Consider the following 21300-nt stretch of genomic DNA (forward strand, 5'->3'; position numbering starts at 1 on the left):
ACTATGCTATCTTTTCGGGGATCTGCTATTATCCCAATATACATGGCAGTGAGTAATTCGAATCATTGGCCGAAAGCATGTCATATCCGATACGATAGGTGGCGCTGTTTTCATTACAACTCGTGGTGATAACAGCCATTTCCGCTTGACCTCTTCAGCACTACCAACAACAACCAACAACAACAACATCAACATTTCGAGAAAGATGGCGAACAGAGAGCAAGGTTCAGCATAAATTCTGTCTGCTCTTCGGTCCAGAAATGTGTGGTGGCTCTTGTGTTCTCCATAGCGTTGGTTGTTTGTTTTCTGCCGGCCAGGCTCCCAGCAGTGACAACTTAACGTCTCTTTCGACTTCCGGGTCACGACATGGGAGGGAGGGGGGAGGAGGGCGGCATCTCAAGCATGCGCAAAGACGCAAAGTCCAGTTCCTAATCCAATTCACCGTTACATGCCCCGATAGTCGAATTATCAACCGGATCGGATCGAGTTATCCAGGGGTGTTAATCGGATCGTAGTCGGACTGCACATAGTCGAACAAAGGTGTTTACATGAAACGGATAATTCGATTTCAGTCCGACTAAGCCAGTTATTTGAATGCATGTAAACACGGTCACTAATCATGGGGATCACAGGCCTCAAGTCTGGTTACAGTGGATGAGAGATAGTAGCTAAAGAGTGATAGAAACACACAGAGGCAGGACACGTTTTAGAGAGTGTGTGGCATTCATATCATCTGGATTATAAATGGCATTTATGGCAATGTGTATGGGGAAGAAAAAGCAGCTTTGCAGGGACTAAACTTCAGCGACTCATGATTCATAATATTTTCGACGTAATGGCTGGATAATGAGGTGTTACGACTTGTCAGCACAGTCATTCTACAATGCACAAATGGCAAACATGCCTTTATTTGAGAGATTAGAGTATAGAAATGACAGGAAATGAGGGCTGAGAGAAAGAAAGAACGACATGCAACAAAGGTAACCGGCCGGATACACACTGAGGATTTTGCGGTTCATGGTTGGCACCCTAATCCCGAGGCCTCCAGGGCGCCTCCTGAAGATCTCCTTGACAATTACTGATTATGACACTTGACTTCAAGTTACTGTGAGGAACTTTGAACTGGTTATGAACACTTCTCAGTGTAATATTATTGACTCTATATGACATAAGTAAACAAGACCATCAGGAAGAAGATTGGCTTTGTCTAAATAGTTCATCTTAATTATTGTCGTCGCTGCCACCGAGTCAGATTTTTAACCAAATCGTATTAAGATTTAAACTTTAGACACACTTGCACTCAGTTGCTCCCTTCCCTATCAATGTCAGAGGATGCTAAAGACTAGATATTTGGTGGAATTCTACAGAAGAAGGGAGGGAAATGGCCTCTGGTGTACATATCCTCATGTCTGATAATCTTGCCTCATGTGTCTGAGCGAGACTCTCTTGACATGGGCGTAACGGTAATTATGATGATTTACGACTCGATTCTGTAGTTGCTACCATTATATTTACATGGGCTTTACATTTTTTTTTTGAAAAACCTTCAAAGAAAAGCGCTGAATGGCTCATCATAATTCTCTCTAATAAAAAAAAAGCCTCACTTTGATTTGGACCAATTGAATATTATTTGCCCACTTGGAGCACTTCCGTGTGTGTCGGTCTCGCTTGAGCTTGCATGATAGAGGCGTGTTTTTCAGGCTTGTTCTTGTGTGCCCAAAGAGCACATGTGTATGTCTTGACGCATTAGGTATGTGTTTGCTTATCGAGTGTGTGTTTACCTTCGCAAGGTGGGGCGAGGGGTCTGATGGGTAGACGGGTGAGGAGGCGGTTTGTGGTGCTTGGACCTCATCTCCCAGGAAGCTCTCTGTGCTCCAGAAACCTGAGCTTCAGTCTGTTAAGACAATGAAGGGAACTCGTGAGACTCTGGCACATGGTGGCTAAGGTTACCTCCTCGCTCTGAACTTTTAGCCCCGGGACCAAAACCACCCCACCCTTATGACTCCTGCACTGCTCCACCTGTCTCCCTACTCTCTGGCCTCCCTTCGTTCAGTACCTCCCTTCGTCTTGCGTGTCCTTGTGCGTCTTTCTCGAGTCATTTCTGTCAGACAAGTTTGTGTCCTCGGTGTAGCGACTCTTTATTTCCGTCGCATGTACAGTTGTGCCCCGTACTCCTGCTCTCTCGCTCGATCACTTGTCATTATGACGAACAATCTTTTTTTGAGCGAGTCGTTCATCAAGATAATTCCTCCCCTTTTGTATGTTGGTGTGTTTGCTGTCTGTCTCTCCAGACAAAAGGCTGGCAGGGCCCAGGCCATCACATCTCCAACCTTCCACAGTCCACAGGGAAACTCCTTCCACCAGCCAGGCAAACCTGACTTTCAAGTCTCCCACCCACACCCTTTGGACTGCTCTCCTCTCACCTGTGCAAATATCAAAGACAGAGATGGAGAGTGGAAAAGAGTGAAATGGAAAGATATCCCAGCCTTTGGTTACTGGGTGGGGCGCAGAAAAGAATACCGCACAGCTGAGCAAACCTCCGTACCCATCGGACTTCACCTGTACACTCTACTCTCTCTGTGTTCTCTCTTAATCCATTCTCTCTGTGTGTAACCGGCCCCACAGCGATAGCGGGTTAAGGCGTTCTTTTATGGCCACTGAATAGAGATTTCCTTTGAGGTTATGGAGTTGATACACTCTCCAACGTCACTTTTGTGCCGCAGTCACAATGTAGAGTGATATACTGCCTTGGGGGACATTTACTCTCTTTAGAAGTGTTCCCGTGTATGTGGAGGTATTATCGGGATATTATTCAGGAAATCCTTTCATCTAACGATATCCGCCGCAGAGGTTTGACTTCATTTGAAAATGTAAAATGTGATCTTGATCACACTCCAGTAAACCAACTTGATGACCGAGGAGCCCGGCTGGTGACGTCAATGGCAACATGTTTGATAGAGGGAAATGAAACTGAATCTTTGGAAGCTTGAATCCAAATTTAAAAGCTGAACTGTGTGGACATGTGGAGGGGAAATAAACTTAGAGTTTAAAACGAATGCCACACAAATAGAGTTAGTACACATTCTTTGAGACGAGTGACTGCTGAAATACAATGTGTTCAGCCACAGCGTTGCGCCCGGATGAAATGTTGAAGAAAAACAAAGACACCTCACATGCTTGCTCGTTGCTCCACGGTCACAAACATGTGTAGATATGAATCTAAAAAGGAACAAGCTAAAATCATAAAAACAAAGTCAAACTATAACCACCCAGGGAGAAACAAACGAGGAGTAAATGTCCACAGAGAGACATGCAAGGTGAAGCTTTGGGGTTTTTAGTACCTTTCTGTTCCATTGATTATGACAGTATCTCACAATTTAGTTGACTTGACCTGTATGTGGTTTGGCAGTGCCAGGAGTTTTTAGTGATGGTGAGGTATAAGTGAAGCATATCACACGGAGGCAGACAGACTCTCACACTTTTTTGCTTTCTGCCTCTCTTCTTTCTCCTTCCTCTCTCTCTCCTTTGCAGGTTTGGGCCTGAAAGACGTGCCAGACCTGCTGCCAAAGCATCGGCCTCCACCTCACCCTGCAGACATGGCTGAACACACACGCATGCGTGCCCACACAAACACGCACACACGCAGTGTAAGAATCTCACATGTCTCTCTCTTATGTGTTTTTTAAAACGCAGATTTAACTTCCTCATATTTCCATACACTCCCCATGCACATGTACCCTCAACCTTTTCCTGTGCTCACGCAGACGTACGCACACATTCGCACGCATTCTTGCCGTCGCCTGCATTGTGTCTGTCTCTGTCTGTGACGATGGACTCATCTCACTCTCACGTGAGACACGGAACGGAGACACTGCCGAGCCACGTTCACACGGTCTTCCTCAACACAAACATAAACATACGCATGCGTTTAGTTTGTCAGTTGTCTTTCAGGCATGCCCTATTTTTAAAACTGCAAGCACACCTACACACATTCTCCCATGCTTGGGCACACCCACTGCAACCCATGTCACGCGGCGAGACTGTCCCCATCTCGTAAGAAACACCCTGCACAGGCAGGGGAAATTAGGCAGGTGAGGTAAATCTTGACACCTGACACTAGTGGTCTCTTTTTAAAAGTTGTTTGCACTGCCGCCCCCATACTTAATGGAACAACACCTACTGATTATGACATGCGCTCAGCTAGTTTGGTACATACCTGTCCAGGGTGTAAGCCCATCATGGAATATGGGGCCCCTCTTTTAAATGGCTCACTGTAACTGAATGAGGGAGCCTCCTGTCTGTCATTCACTGTCAGTCATAGTGTGTGATGCATGTGTCCCACGATGTTAAAGGTCAGGTAGTAGAAAGGTGTGCATGTTCAAATGTTCTACGTGTGCGTCAATCAGCTGGTGTTGTTATGGGAAGTTAAATCTCAAATAATCAGTAATCATGATCTCTCAGAAGCTCAAGATAATACTGAAAACATTCAGAAGTTAAGTGCCAAAGGTTTTCAACAGTCATTTGGCAAGTTCTTAAAGCTGAGATTATTTTCATGACATCCAAATGAGTCACCGTGTATGCGTTTGGGTGATGGTGACGTCTCTGGTAGTAAAGCCTGGAGTCTAAATGCACAAGCAATGCACATTTCTCTTCAAGATTCTTTTGCAGTTATTTTGGGATGTTTATATTGGCAATCTTAACAAGAAACACTGAGGCGTTGCTTATATTTTCGTTCCGTAAGATTTTGGCTCCTTTTGTTCTCTTTATAGTTGCAAAACTCCTCGAAAAATTACTTACTGTGTGACGCCGATGGGTTTTGGGCTTTCATCTCACCATCATGAACAAACTCTCGCTATATGTTGAGATGTGGGGAAAGGAGAATAATGTAGTGGTATAATACAGAAATGAAAGATAGACGGAAATGAAGCCTCACAGAGAAATCCAACTATTTCCAACTTGTTCCTGTTAGAAGAAAAGTGGAATGAGGAGTGGCCACCGAGGTTTGTTACACACCTCGCTGTCTGAGAACGAACTGCATGTACTAAGCACATTACTGACTATCTTCATATCTTTGTACATTTAGAGGTACACTACGACAACATACCGATGCCAAAATGCTAGAAATGCAGCTTTAATTAAAGAGTATGTTTTCCACCATATTTATGTTGCACTGTACTATCGGTTGCTTTGTAATTTTCAATTTTTGTGAAATATTTTTGTAATTACAGTGCCCCTTGACTACCGATCCCATATGAGCCTGAAGGAACGTCACATCGCAATGTACTATATGTATCCTCACGTTACCCCTGTGGTGGTTAATATGTTTTTAACGCTTTTACGCTTTCATTGTTATCTGCACAAAAAGAAAAAAACACAATAAGAATATAATAATTATCTGTCTTTTTTCATTGTTTGCACACAATAAATAATATGTGGATTTCTGAATCACTATACAATGTATGTAATTAAATTTGACATTGTGGATGTTGTGTCGGGAAAAGGTAATAATTAAAACATAGAATTATACTTCAAGAAGAGGGAAGGATACCTTCCAAGTGTTGCCTAACATTTTCTAATTTCATGCAGTTTACGAGATTAAAAAAAAAAAACATCATTTTGTTATTTATAATTGTTTTTATACTATGTAGACGGGACAAAGGAGCAATTATTGATCAATTGATTTGATAAGTAACTCAGAAAGAAGAAAAGGAATATCTAGCTCGGGTTACTGATTGTTAATGGATTAGTGATAAGGAGTAAAAATAGGGGTTAGTGTGTATGACATACTTACAAATTAGGATGCATTCAAAGCTGCATTTTCTTCCCCACATCAGTGGTGTGACCACTATCCCTCCCCCTTTTACAAATCTCCCAGTCGTCTTGACGTAATGTTGTGTTGGTTAGAAGGTGGTTGTTGTTGTTATTGATATAACCACAGGCCTGTGGCTCGTCCTGGGTGACAGTTACAGGAGTTTAAGCCTGTAAATCTTTAGGAGACCTCTTTCCTCCCCTCTAATTCCTCATTACCACACGGTAGGTCGTCCCAGGAGAGATTTAGAAGGCCTGCAGGGCTGCTGCAGTGAAGGAGAGGGTTTTACTGAGTGTGTGTGTGTTAACCTGTCTGGTGAGTGTGTAGGACTGCAGGGAAGGACCGTGGGCCGTGGTTTTAGGCCACATACGACCACGGACCACGGACCACAGGCAGGTGACACTTTAGGAGTTTCCATCCTTGGTTGTGTGTGTGTGTGTGGGAGCGGGGGGGGGGGGGGGGGGGCGTGTGTGTGTGTATAAGAGTGTGTGGTTTCACACTCCAGGTTTAAAGATGCTGCACTCTGACTAACCTTTCTAACTACCACAACCTAAAAACAACTTAACAGGGAGGTTAACACTTCACCTTTGACAGCTTATCTGTTCTCAGTCAGTTCCGTCACAGCTCAGCATATCAGGGCAAGTTTCACATCTTATCCACTCTCCTAATTCTGCCTAAATGTTTACAGACTAATGAAAGGACCCTGGGTTTGCTCCGCCCTTCAGCCTACATCAGTGTAACCCAAAACCCCTGCAAAGTCATCTATCTATTTATCTACCTGGCTGTCTGAGTCTGAACCTGTGTCTTTAAACAAACCTATGAAATCAATGTTGGTTGCCAACACTGTTCAAACAAGAACTTCGTCTGAGCTGTAGCCTGCAGGCAGGCCTCATGTCGTCTGTTTACTAGCTCCCACTAGTGGTTCAAAGCAGTAGTTTCAGCCAACCTAGGAGGTGATTTGATGTTCAGCTTGTCCGAGTGATGCATTTCATATCTAATAAAAGAGTGGTGTCTTGTTTTACTTCTAGAAATTCACATTAGAGTAGTTCAGACTTTTAAAAACCCAGATGGTTTTATTGCTACAAATGAATGAATAAGTCAAGCCAAACATTTAGTTTTAATATACACACAACTTTTTGTTATCTTGCATCACAAAACAACAATGTACATCCAAGCTGGTGTAATGACGTTTCCCCTTTCTTCGCATGGCTATCCTCTTTGTGAATGATGTTGTGGTGGTGTTGAAGTGAATCCTTCAGCGGTTTCTGTGATCCTCTCTATGGCATTGTGTCTCCAGCGAAAGTCTTTCCTGATAATTGAGTGATTATCTGTAAAAGATAGCACTCCCGTGGTTCGGTTCCGCTGTGATCTTCCCAGTACGTATACGACAGATCAGGTTTGAGCTTGGGAAGAAGCTAAATGTTTGGCAGACTCTGGAAAGGTGTGTAAGAGCTAGACGTTTTACCACTCTTTCGCTATCACTAAACTGGCCTCAGAGACTACAAAATCACAGGAAAGTGTTTACAACTAATTTGCCAACTCTAACAATATGACGGTTGGATTTGGAAATGCACAAAATCCTTTGACAGTAATTTGACATTCCTTTGTGAGTTTCACAATCCCACAGTGAATAGAAAGTTGTAACAGGCACTTTGTGCGTACACTAGTGGCCTCACTCACAAAGGCGTTTAAAAGACAAACAGCAGTGCGTGCTGCTGGCCAGTGGTCCACAGCAGTGAAAGTTGTCGTTCTTTTTTAATTTACGGCAGCCAAAGTTCAGCATAATGTCCGTGTCATTACAGTGTAAAGAAACCTTTGTGAGTCCGCCCTGTCCCTTTCCCGATCTCCTCGGGCTATTCTCATTCTTTTGAAGATCTTTAACCTGCTCTTCCTCTTCTTTTTTATTTATTTATCTCTTTGATTCTATAGTTCTCCCTTTTTTCTGCTGTCAATTTTTATGCCTGTCTCTCATCATTAGAGGATGGATTCATAGCTGTTTAAGTCTGGGTAACCACATGCTGTAATCATTCCTCCTGGTCATTAAAGAGGTTGTTTCCTACCGGGCTTTCAATATAAGGGATGGAGGACAACGTGTCTTTATGTAGCTTTGAGTTTGTCAAATCAAAGTCAAAGTCTTTTTAGAATAAAATGACCTCTCTACGTCCCATGAAACAGTTTTTTCTCTCTGTATTGCAGTGGAGGGGTAGTTAAAAATACTTTTAAAAATCTGTATTATTGGGAGGTATCTGTTCTATTAACCCACACTTCTAAAATCACATTAACTTTTTACTAAACTTGAACATTAGGAAGTGTTTGTTTTATAGCCAATCTGAACAGGAGGAATGAATACAGCAAGCACAACCTGTTCAAATGTTTTAGAGAAACCTTACTTGACACGACATTAAGAACTTGTGAGCCTACCCTTTAAAAAAACAGCTGCTCATCATTCTTTCTCCTCACTCCTTGCATGGGAAGCTGGCACAGTAGGACACCTTGCATATCCTGCAGTTTCCAAACACTCACATTGCCTACTTTCTTTTCCTCTATCTCTTTTTTTTCTTCTCCATAAACTACCAGTTTCAAACCGGGCCTCAAACCAGAAACAATTGGTACAGGCAAGAATATTTGGTTACGGATGCATTTCCATTCGATTGTCCTAAAGGAGGACGAGAAGTAGTAAGCGATATGACTTCAGGGGATCATATTAATGTAACACACACACACACACACACACACAATAATCCCACAGGACTTCCTTCCCATTCCCATTAGAAACCACACCCAGGAGGACAGGTAACAGGAGAACACCTTTCACAGGGTCAGATTGGAAGAGGTGGGAAAAACAGGCACGGTTTCTCTCTGATTAGTTTCACCTCTTCAGATCTCTCACTTCTTTTCGTTTACCCTTCCACTTTAAAACCATCTCTCGCTCTTACGAGCCATGTATCTTATCCATTTTAATACCGGTATTGGCTGATCATTTGAAGTGCTCGTGAATGCCATACACCCAAACTGATCGGCCAGTCACTTTTTTTCCTCCTACAGCGTTTGCCTGAGAGTTGCCGCTCTCAAAAGGACAGTAATCTGTCATATCCACTGATGTAATGTGTGAGATAGGGATCTTTTGTGGGGTGTGTTATAAATTGTCACCGTAATGCGAGTGCACAGAAGCTAGGTGGAGGGGGAGGAGGAGGAGGAACTGCGAGGGGTGTGTGTGTGTGTGTGTGTGCGTGTGTGTGTGTGTGTGTGTGTTTGTGTGTGTGGATCAAGCAGTGTCACTGGAATCCACAGTGTTGTGAGAGCCCCATACCTTTCAGCTTCATTAAACCAATTTCACGCCGAGGTGAGCTAAGAGAGGAAGCTCCGAATCTCAGCAGCGGCAACAATAGTGCATTGAAGGGATGAGGCGAAAGTAAATTAGGTACCACTTCACAGATGGCAAATTAAAATCTGAAAGTTGGATAGGAAAAGTTGAGGGTAGATGATTATGTCTTTATTGTGCCCTACCTCCTCAATCTAGAAAACCCTCCCTTCCTTTTAGCAACTACCTTTGCCCCCCCCACTCCAGACCCCCACAACCCAATTTTCTAAGAAAAAATAATGATCTATTTCTTGTCTGGTAATTGGTTTCTAAGATGCTTCCACTCAAAGACCTGATCTCGAATACCAAGCTGCTTATGGCCCTCCTTTCAGACACTTAATTTGTTTGAGCTTATCAGTTAGACTTCATATCCAGGAAAATCATATAAATTAGATATTAATGTGGGGCTTATTTCTGTGCAATCATTGACCTCCCACGCCCATTGAGCTGCTTTATCGGTTCAGGTCTCGGTGTTTGTCACTCAAACTGACGTGGCGGTTTCAACAAACCCTTTCAGACACTATAGCCCCGCACTGCAGGAGGACTGAGTAAAATATCTTTGGATATACATTGTTGTACAAACCCTTAAAAGCAAAGGTATTCCTTGTGTTTGATCTTAAAATTGATCCATTTCAATAAAACTTTTATTGCGTGGAATAAATTACAGAGCACTAACATAATGGGGGACTTGACAGCTCTGTTGTAAAAATACACTGGTTGTACCACACAGATGTAGAAAAACAACATTTTTAAAAGAGAGATGAGGCAGCACTTAAATTGTTCTTTTATTTATTGTAAGTGGAAGTATACCGAGCCGTTATACTCTTACTTAAGTAAAAGCAGAAATATCACAACTTAAAAAATACTTTTGAATGCGTATAAGTATTGAAATCAGAATTTTAGTCAAGAAAAATCAAATTCATCCCCAAAATATACTTAAATATCCAAAGCATAAGTACTTCCAGAACAAACTGGTTCCTCTTATTCGTTTACATTATAATACACTATACTGCAGGTGTATTAGTACTGCCAACATTTCAGTGGTTTAGCTGATCAGGATTAAGCTAATTTGACATCATATACTGCTAGTTTAATATAATGCATTTTATTGGATGATTGTACGTTTAGTCATCGGCAAAGTAACACATCTCTACATCTGTTAAGTAGAGGAGTACGACCTGACATGTAGTTAGGTAGACATAAGTAGTTTAAGAGCCCAATGCTTGAGTAACTGTTACAAGTTACTTTCCACCGTCTATTGTTATTATTATCATCATTATTATATTTAGTTTACTTTAAGAATCTGACGTGAATTGAACCGGATTCAGTAGTTTCCCACAGAGCAGTGGTGATGGATGAAGAAGGAGGAAGAAGATCTGACACACATGGGAGGATGTATGTACTTTCACATATCGGTCTGTGTTTTATGTATTTTGGTGTTAATGTAAATGCTCATATGGAGGTGCGCTTTAAGTGTGTGCGTCACTCATGGTGGGCGCTAAACTGCAGGCTCCCTCACTAGCTAGTGGGGTCACTCTGGGAGCCACAGGGGCCCCACACAATACCCTGGCAGCAGTGTGGCTTTTACTAGGCCCCGCGCCGCTGGCTTTACGAGAGCCAGACAGACGGATCCCCTTCACGCCATAAAGCCAACAACAAGGGAACAAAGAGGGCAGGTGCTGAGGGCTGCCATTGAGAGCTCACCTGCACCCAGCGGGGGAACAGACTGTGTCCAGCCAAGCCAAGAGGCACTCCACATTCACATCCCCACTCAGCCACGGGGAAACCATTTCTCTGTGCAGCCAGAAGCAGATCCTCCGTTGATGAAGACACACATGTACTGTATATGCTCTGGTACATTATGTCGTTGAATGAAAGTCAGCTGCTTTAAGACCCACAACAGGCTACAACAGGTTGCTGCTAAACTCTGTCATTATCAGCTTCTGACAGGTAGTGAGAGTGAGCGCTTTGGGAGCCAGCCAATTAGGAGTGATTTCCAGGACCGGTAGTTTCAGAGGAGGATGTGACATATCGGGTGTTTGTAGGGTGTTATTGGGGAATTCACGTGATAAGAACATAAAAAAAAAATGATAAAGATTAAGGGAAGGGATCAGAGGGGACATGTAGGGATCAAGCAAACGGAGACCCCAAAGGAGGCAGATGGTAAGCTGAGCAACAAACCACAGCCACAGGTAGTCATGGCGGCAGGCTGTCAGCGGGGGCAGACTGAGCTGCTGCCCCGGCTGAAGTGACAGATGTGTGGTGAATCTTTAACTCTGCTTGTTCCCCACTGTCACCGCATCTGTCCCTGTACTCCGCAACGTTGCCTCAGCCCCCTCCTGTGTGAAAGAGGCGACTTCAAAAAGAGAGCCATCACCGGCCTTATTGATTATTCCAGGCTTTCTTGACTAGCTTCATTTAATGACCTCTGGGAGTCATTATTGATAGGTCATTGTCTTTGTGATTAGCTCTCACTTTCAGCGGGACTAAAGTGCACTTGTTGGCCGACTAAATATATATTTTCTATAATAGGTGCTTGATTTTTATTTACATATCTAATCCTTTAAAAAAAAAAAGAGGTCATGCTGGGCGACATGTTCAACAACAATAACATAAATAAGACGCCAGCGTATGCTCTCAACTGAAACAGCAACCGCTCTTATTGTCTACTTTTAAATCCTACTATCGAAAAGCATATCACTGACAGTATGAATGATACATCCCACTTTATTCTCATTTATACATTTGGTCTAATCTCCTCAGACGGTCCAAATGGCGGGGACAGTGCCCCTCTCTCTTTCCCCACTCAGCCATGGCACTGGCAAGAGATGGTTTATTTTAATTGAAAATTAGCAAAACAAAACAAGGGCAAGAGGCCCTGAATGGGGCCTCTTTCTCCGGGAGCTCCTGTGCCGTTGAATAATGCATATGGGAGAAAGTAAACAGCAGCCGTGGGCCTTGCTGGGGGAACAATGGGCCGCACACAGCCCAACCAGGGCGCCTGATTTTATTACTGGCCTGTCAATCCCCCCAGCCTGGGAACTGTGGGACCTAGGCCAGGCAGCAGCTGCTGACCGCTCCACACTGACCCAACACACCCAACAACCTGCAGGATGAAACTCTCACACCGCTGCATACCTCCACTGACTGCACTGTCCACTCCTAATCGCCCCATTCACACACTCAACATGGGTGCAGATGGAAGTGGAAGAGGGCTGAATCCATTTCCTGTTTGCTTGGATAAGCCATCAAGTCTTCATCATCGGAACTAATCTTAAATTTATTTTGCATGATGGAATGTGATGTAAACATTTATATAAACATTAGATTAAAAAGCATTGTGCCGTAACATGTGAAATAACTTATTTAAAGTAGAGACTTTTCTGTTGAGATCTATTTTTTCTTTAATTTGCTGGATTTTGGATCCGATCTCGGAGGCAGTGGTCTGAGGTCACCGTGGCCACTTGTAAACTTTCTCCCTCCACTAGAACATTCTTTGTGTGTTCGTTCTCTCTCCTGGCATTGAGATTCTGGTCTTGCTTCTGGCTTCAGCCAAGTCCCGGTTGCCATGCCGACTGGCAACTGGTCTCCCAGGATGAGTAATGATGTGATGTGGCTGTGCTCTAAAGTCCCAACAAAGACCTTATTACCGCTGCAGCACCTCATAACACACCATTGTTGTCAAGTGCTCCTGATATTAACCTGCATGCACTGGGGCTTCCTCCCTTCACAGTGGAGATGTGTGTGTGTGTGTGTGTGTGTGCAAAGTGTGAGTATTTTGTGCGCTACTGCTGATGAAAGCTGATCAAAAAGAGCCACCATCAGAAGTTTGTCCAGAATATATTTGATAATTTTCACAATCTAAAATGAGAGTAATTTAAATGTTGCCAGTTGTTTAATTGGATTATTGGAATTTGGCCCGTTCGGAGGCTTCGACATTCAAAATTGCTTCTATTTGCTCATTTCATCATTTAGACTCTCCCCTGGTTTCTATGTAATCAGTTTTTAGGCTTGGTTGAACTTAAAAGTCAGTATGAATCTCCCATATTTTAAGTCTTCCAAAAGAAATCCAGGATCTCCTCACCTCGGCAAACAGTATCCCCGTGAAGCGTCCACAGCGGCCAGGCCTCAGCCAAGTGTTAACGGCCATAAAGAAGGTGTGTGTGTGTGTGTGTGGGGTGTGAAAAAGAGAGAGAGAGAAAGAGAGAGAGAGAGGCTGTGGACTGTATAGGCAGGGTGATGCCACAGGATGTTTGAGTGTTTGACTTGGTTTAACAACATCCTCTGACAGAGACACCACAGGCTGCAGATGAAGTGAGAGATAAGAAACAACTGTGATCCAGGCCTTTGTCCAGCTTATCTCTAATGTAGCGCAACTGCTAATAATGGGGAGGAGATAGAGGGAAGGGGTTGTCATTGATAAGATAAAATAACATCATTTTTTGTTAATTACGTTGCTGGTTGGGGTCATTTATTTATTAGAGCAGACCGTAGCCTTGCCATAATGTTTGATAAAGTGAAAATTTAGTTAGCAATACTAATTCAGTTTATGAATAAATTGTATATATGTCATGAGTTTCCCGAGAAAATGGGAACAGACATCTGCACACATGCATTAGTTCATTATAGTCATATTACATTCACATATTATTCTGATGTGTCCCAATGTGCTGGTTTTAGAATGGAGCGCCCTTTGTTTTAGCCTGATGAGGAGTCCACTCAGGTGCGTCACACAGGATGTCTTGTCCTCTCCAGTTTCCCTTGCCCCGGCCGAGAAGGGGTGCGCCAAGGAGGTTATCAGCACAAAATCACCACTCCAGCTCCAGACTCCACCAGCGGGAAGGGGGAGGAAGGGCTTCTGGCCGTGCGTACATCACTGTCGCCGTGGGAAACCGCATCCATCAAATAACTCAAGCATTTACCTGTGTGGCTCAGGTGACAGTGGAGGAGGGGCAGGGGGATGGCGAGATGGGGAGATGTAGGTGGCCCAGGGGTGAGAGAGTAACCCTGACCCTGTGGTGGTAGTGGTGAGGAGGTGGCGGGGGAGGGGGGGGGGGGAGTTCTGGAGTCTGGAGTGGGAGGGGTGGCCATGATGGGCCGGTGCCCTGTGGCCTCTGTCCTGGAGCCAGACAGGGGATTGTGGGAATTCTACCTCCTTCTACCAGGGTCAGCTGTCCCTTGGGAGACAGTCCCTTTTCCGAGGGTATCAGCAGCGCCTCTCCCACCCTCCTCCTCCTCCTCCTTCTCCTCCTCCTTTTCCCAGCAATACCACAGCAGGACTGGTAGAACAAGTTCAAACACACCAGTGAGACGTCCTCTCTCTGGTGTGATATATTCTGCACATTTTACTTGCTGCATTTCTATGTTTTTGTGTATAAGAAAGAGAATGTTTTACAGAAAATCTTCAACTACATGCGATTTCCGTGACTACAACTGTCTGTATATGCATCTGTGCATATTAGTGTGCATTCACATGGATGAGTTCATGAGCATGTAGAACTGTCATCTGTCAAATGAGTAGGGTGTTGCATATGCTCTCCTATGATATGTCATATTTCATAGAAAAACTCTTATTTCAAAATTCTTAAGGAAGTAATTAAAAATAAATCACCACCCCCACATTTATTATAAACTCTGTTGTAGATAATGTAGAATAATTAATTACACTCCAAAGTCATTAAAAGTAGACCATGTCTCCGTTTTAATTACAATCATTCTTTAATGTGATCACTTGAAAATTCATCATATTTCTCATACTCTAATGAAGGCAACTTCCACCGCAAATACCGTACGATTCTTGAGACACATGACACATTATTTATATTCAGCTTCCACCTGAATGAATCACTCCTGTGACAATGCAAAACAGAGCTGAAGACACCTCGGTTGATAAGAGAGATATTTGGTTACACCTGGTGATATGTAGATAAGATTAAATTTGAGACAGAGGGATGAGGGGACAGAGGAGGAGGAGGGTCCGGGGGAGGAGGGGATAAAGGTGTCCTCACTGGTGCATGAAGAACAACATCTAAGGTGGTTGGGGCAGGATCCGAGGGCTGCAGGAGACCCGGTCCGAACGTAGACTCGAGGCTCCGTGCAGACGTGAGGCTCAAAGCTGGGTGTTAAGGCTGGTGGGAGAACTAATCCTTAGATTTAGACAGATAGGCTCCAGGACAAGGACAGGGTCTGCTGAGAGTGGGCCAGAGTGGATGGCCGAGGGGTCGAAGGGTCGTGTTTACCTGCGGCAGGTATTTCCTCTGGGAACTGATAAGACTTAGGGAGGGGAAGTGCTCTGTTCCAGGTGAGTGCAGAGAGGCCCGCAAAGTGACACCATACACAATCCTCACCTAAGCCCCCTCCCAATCAGGCTCCACCCCTACACACACACAAACAAACTTTATGCCTCATGCTCGAACCTGTTATTTTTAACATGGTTGCTACAGAAGAGAAGACTTCATTTGAAGTATGTTGGTGTTGTCCCTCTAAAGCTGACTGGATTGTCGCTTTATTGCTTTATTGTTGCTCTCACCTGCTTAGTGGATGTTCTGTCTCACTTGAGCTCTTCTTGTTACTACTCAAACTTGAAACTCGACTATTTGTTTGTTTTCTGCAAATAAGCAACATATAATTCCTACTGCCGACATATGAGTATCTTCCCGTCACCCCCGTATGACTTACCTTTTTTGGTTTGTCCACTGAATATAATGAGCTGCGGTAGCTGGGCGGGACTTCTTTCACGTGTGTCACTGAAAACAGGCAGCTGTGATATGGCTGAGGTGTCACCTTGTTTGTTTTCCTTCTCTCTTCCTCTTCCTCACCTGGCTCAGCTCTGAGGCCCTACCCCCGGGTGCTGAGAGGAGTCAGTGAGCTAGAACATGTTAACAAGCCCGGCCTCGACCACTGTATTGAAAGACACACACGCGCTCGCTGCAGGACGGCTGGGGAGCGCTCAGGGGCTGGTTTAGATTCAATTCATTAATACATTAAATTAAAAGTAATCTTGATTTCGTGTTTCCCTGACTTGTTTAAAACAAGTTGTGCATGGCAGCGATACAGGACAACATGGTTACCAAGTATGGACCAACGTAGGTGCATAATGCTGTAAATAACACTTTGTTAAATGTTATGTGGAAGTATCAAGGAACCTAAAGACGGTTATATCATAACACCTGCGCTTGTGTGTCGTGAATGTGTACTCATTGTGTGACACGGGATCTTTGGTGTGTATCTTCAAGAGTTAGCGTCGCTGTTATCAGCAGAGGAGGTGAGAGTGGTGTGTGAGGTAGGTGTGTAGTGGTACACTCCTCCTCGGTTCTCCTCTCCTCCACCTCCTCACGCCCTCTCCTCTCCTCCTCCATCTCTGCAGAAAGCCTCATTAGTGCCGAGGAGCTGCCGAGGTAGCACACGGCTGCCATTGTGGCCAATCCAAACATCAGGTCCTCTCCATCCGAGCCCCCCACTTCAGAACCCCCAACCAAATCCCATTTCCAGGCTCCGCAGCTGCCCTGCTCTGCCAGAGCACTTAGCCGTGTCATTCTATCCGGCTCTCCAGGCCTCAGAGGAAACAGGCCTGTTTTGTGCTTGGCAGTCTCTGATATGACTCCAGAAATGGAAATGAAGCCATGGATCTTCATTAGGAGAGGCAGGTGTCCACAGAGACCCAGCCCAGGTGAAGGAGCTGGGAGGGGGTCGCTCGGCGAGCCAAGGCGAAGCCGGGTGATGGGGAATTGGAGTGGTGGGGGTTTTCGATCCTTAAAACCCAATGATGGTTACCGCTCTACACACTTTAACACACACTCACATATACACTTCTTCTTCGCCATCGCCCTCCCCACCCCACGCCGCTCCTCCATCCCAGCACTTAATTGCCCATGTAATGAGCTGCAGTGAATGGGATTACTTGTGTGGAGGCACTTGAGGACCCTGTGCATTGGGGGGCACCTCCTGCAGACCCTCATCTCCAGGGAATACATTTAGGATGATGTTTTCTATGAAGCGCAGGGGCAAAAACCTCAGCTCTTCTTGCTGCATCTGGCCTAGTTGCATTAGGCCCTCCACAGCTTCCCGCCTCCTCCCCCACCCTCTCACCCCCTGGGGGCCTTTTGTTTCCTTAATTATTCATTACAGAGAGGTGGCCTTCGCTTTGAAACCTGTGGAGGTGGATGAGGCTTGGCCCTGACCCACGAAGCACCGGAGCATCCTGGAGCCTGAGACGTGTCTTTGTGACAGGACACCTGTTATTTCTCCATCCTCGATCAACTTGGCGCCCTCGCCTCTAACTACACATTAACAAATCAGAGGGAGAAAATAATATCCACACATCTTTGTGTCTGTTAATGTTATACATACGACATCAATACGACGCACTTCCATCCGTCCTTTCTATTTATTTGATATTTGCTGAGATGTTTTTTGATGTCTGCACAGAAGGAACAATATTCATTTTTAATGTTTATTTGTTGAATGATCTGCACAATATTAACTGAAGATGCGTTCAGAGGCCTCTACTTTGGAGGCAAATGTTATTTTGTGAGTTCCATAAAGTCAAACAAACTGAAAAATGTGGCTAATTTGTGAATATAATGTGATGGAGCACTCTCCATGGTGCCCAGGGCGGCTTCTCTTCTCACGCTGTTTTCGGTAAAATATTAGCCCCCGCTGCCGTGTGCAGGGCGGCTGACAAATAGAGGGCTGTTGTCCCCCTTCTCTCACAGGGCTGAGGGTTAATGATCCCAGTTTTGGGGGGTTAAAGCCTGCCAGTAGGCCTTTCTCCTTCGCACCAACAGATGTTGCTAGGACTTTAATGTGGTTATCAAATCGGAGTGCCCTCTGAGCCCCAGGAGCTCATTGTGCGTCGGTGCATTCCAGGGCCTCACCGTGGTGACAAGACATCCCGGGGGCCAAGCTGGGCTCCTGCTGAGTCTTCCAGCAGCCCCTCAGAGCTGACAGCTAGGGCTGCCTCTCTCCCCACACCACCTCCACCTCCGCCCAGGCCCTCTGTGTCTCTGTCCCCTCAGTGTCATAAAGTCATCCTCCCGTCTCCCCTCGATCCCACAGTGGCCCTCTCAGTCACGCTGCTCCCACAAATAGGCCCACTCACACACTCACTCTCTCACTCTCACTAGCCCACACACATTTTTGGTCATACACATTAAGTCCACTCACACAAACACATACAAATTATTTGAACAATACCTAAGTGAAAATGTCCTATGTGTGGAGGAATTGTGGACCTGCGTACACACTAGTAGCAGTAATTATCCTTATTTAATCATTTTTAAACTGCAGGTGCTTCGGTCTATAACAACTAGTTCAGTGCAACCAAACATTGTTCAAACCCACGTAATAATATGTTAAATTCAAAGTTGACTTCTTCCCAAGATACCAAATATGTTAGGCTGAATTTCTGGGGAAATGTGTGAACAATACATCTCGAATATTTCTTTTTGAAATCAACATGGAGTCTCTTGTTGTTATATATTTCACCATGTGTACACAACACATAGCTTTAATGAAGTGCTGGAACAAGCTGATACAGTATATGTCATAATAATCATATGTTTCCGACCCATAATTCAGAGGAAAAAAGGGGGAAACGTACGTTCAGGCCTTAAAGGAGAAGACAAGAGCAAGAGGTCTTTAACGCTTAAAGCTCTTGTAGGTTATATATTCTTCTCTGGTAACTTGTTTCTTAAAGAGGTGCCAAATTAGACTTGTTTGAATAGAATATTTATAACAAGAGAGAATTTAGACAAGTACTATAGGAGCCTTATGATTTCAATTATTTTGCAATATGATACAAACATGTCGACAGTGTTCTAAAGAAGAGCACACGATGTACTAAACATAATGCAACAGCTCATTTTAAATTGTAAACAGGTTGTGTGTTTATAGGTGTCACTAATACCCTATTGGATGAATAGGTCATGGTCTTGGAGATGATAGTAGAGCCCCAGGGTTAACCTGGGCTTTCTCTGCTTCTCTCTGCATATACAGTATCAATGCCAGCAGCTGTGGGATTGTTTGTACACAGATGCAGGGGTGCTTGATGATAATTGCCTTGCAGCTGCACTCCGGGGCTGGAACTGGGTGTTTTCCCCCCCTTATTGGCTCATATTGTGTGTGAAGCTGTAAGGGCAGGAATGTGGGAAACAGTCATAATTAAAGTATTCTGTAACTCAATTAAGGACTCTTCCCCTCCCCCACAGCCCGCCCCCCTCCCCCTAACCGCTATCTTACACCTATCTCGTGCTCGTCTGTCTACAGGATATGAGAGCTTTTGGCCTCTGTAGCCGCAGTGGCTCGGTCTTTAGTGTTTAACTGATGTCAGGAATGGTTGCATTGAGAAAAGAGGAATTTCGTACGTGAAAGTCTGAAGGTAATAGGGTATATGAGGTGTCGAAAAGACAGTGAAGTGGAATAAATGGAGAATTGCTGTTCCACAGAGGGCTGCTAACGTGGTTACCACTCAGAGGTGAGACACTCATTACAGCCATGATTCATTTTTCATAGGCTGTTATCAACCTACTGTGCACAGAAGATGGATGGATGACAATTACGCTGATGAAAAGCTCACATGCTCTCATTGGCGGCAATAGGAGCACTCTACAAAATCATGATGTGGTTATTTTTTAGTTTAGTTTTCTAAAATAGCAGCAATTCTATAAGACGTGTCAAGAAAAACAAATAAATAAACACCTTTTCGCTTTTAGTGTTTATTCAATATGTGGAAAAGTGGTTACAGTAAAGTAAGCAATAAAATTCACGTCGTTTGTTCTAATTCCCTGAAAACTGCTGCAGGCTGGTACTTTGACAGGCAACAATCAAGGTGCTCAATTAACTGTATAACGATTAAGACATCAATTACCAAATTGATTGATGAGGCCAAATGATCCGATTCATTTTCTCCAACCAGCGTAAAAATTGGGGGCAGCAATATGAGAACATTTGTTGATTAATGGTTTGGGTGTGGAATCCCTTTGCCATGATAATATGTGCACTTTAATATCATACAACATTGCTGTAAACACTTAAACAGATATTTAGAACAGAATATGCAACATAACTAGAATATGTGAATTATATGTTGGAGAGAAAATACAAACACACTAAACAAGGGTTTAAAGAATAGCTTAAATGTAGTTTAAAAAGTATTATTGTAATTTAATAACTTTTATTTAGGTTTTTTTTCCAATGAATGCTTTGATTGTATAAGAGCAGTTAATGTATCAGATGAATGTATTTCTTTTCTCTATTACCATTGAGGCTGCTGATGTTCCTCTGCCCCTCGAACAAAAGCCAAAACAATGTTTGAAGAGCGCCTTGAGACCAGCTTGGACTAAGGCTTTAGTTTTTATTCTGTTCATGTTGTCAATGTGTAGTGGGATAATTGAAGCGATCCTTGACTATGGGATCTATTTATACAAAGCATAATTCCCTCTGTATTCAGGCATTATCATGGTGTCAGAACAAGCACAATGGCACAATAAGGTCAATATAATGAAACTCCAAAACAATATGGTGTCATTCTTATAATAAAAAGCGAGGCACTCCCAGTTTGTTTGGTCTTGAACTTGTTGCAGAAATGATCATACTCATAATATGATAAATATCTAGTCAAATAAATTAAATTACATGTTGTGTTAATATCCAAGCAATAAGTATACCATCATACCATGAACATCTAAATGTATAAACTATTTTGAATTTCAGTTCATATAAATTACAATTTTGTTTTGCTGTATTTCTTAAAAGCTTTTTTTCTGTTGTTTATTTGAATTGTTTTTACACTTTAAAAAAATGCACCTGTTTTGTCCTACAAAAATAGATCTTAAATTTTTTTTAATTACGATTACATATTCTGATTTTTAGAATTATCAGTTGTATTTTTGTAATTTAATTTGAATTACCATTTTATTACTAGTACTAAACAGACCTAATTATATTTGTATCACTATGACTTCATTTCTTTATCTTCAGTTTACCATTAATCTCAACAGCATCTGGAGCCAACGTTACATCAGTTATCTGCTTTTTCCCATTAGCAATTTGAAAAATCCCCCCTTTTTAACAGCCCCATATCATTCTGCTTGACTTTTCCCCTGCATGAATTCAGTTATTGATTGTCCGT

Source organism: Pseudoliparis swirei, chromosome 19, assembly GCF_029220125.1.
Source record: "Pseudoliparis swirei isolate HS2019 ecotype Mariana Trench chromosome 19, NWPU_hadal_v1, whole genome shotgun sequence".
NCBI classification, from domain to species: Eukaryota; Metazoa; Chordata; class Actinopteri; order Perciformes; family Liparidae; genus Pseudoliparis; species Pseudoliparis swirei.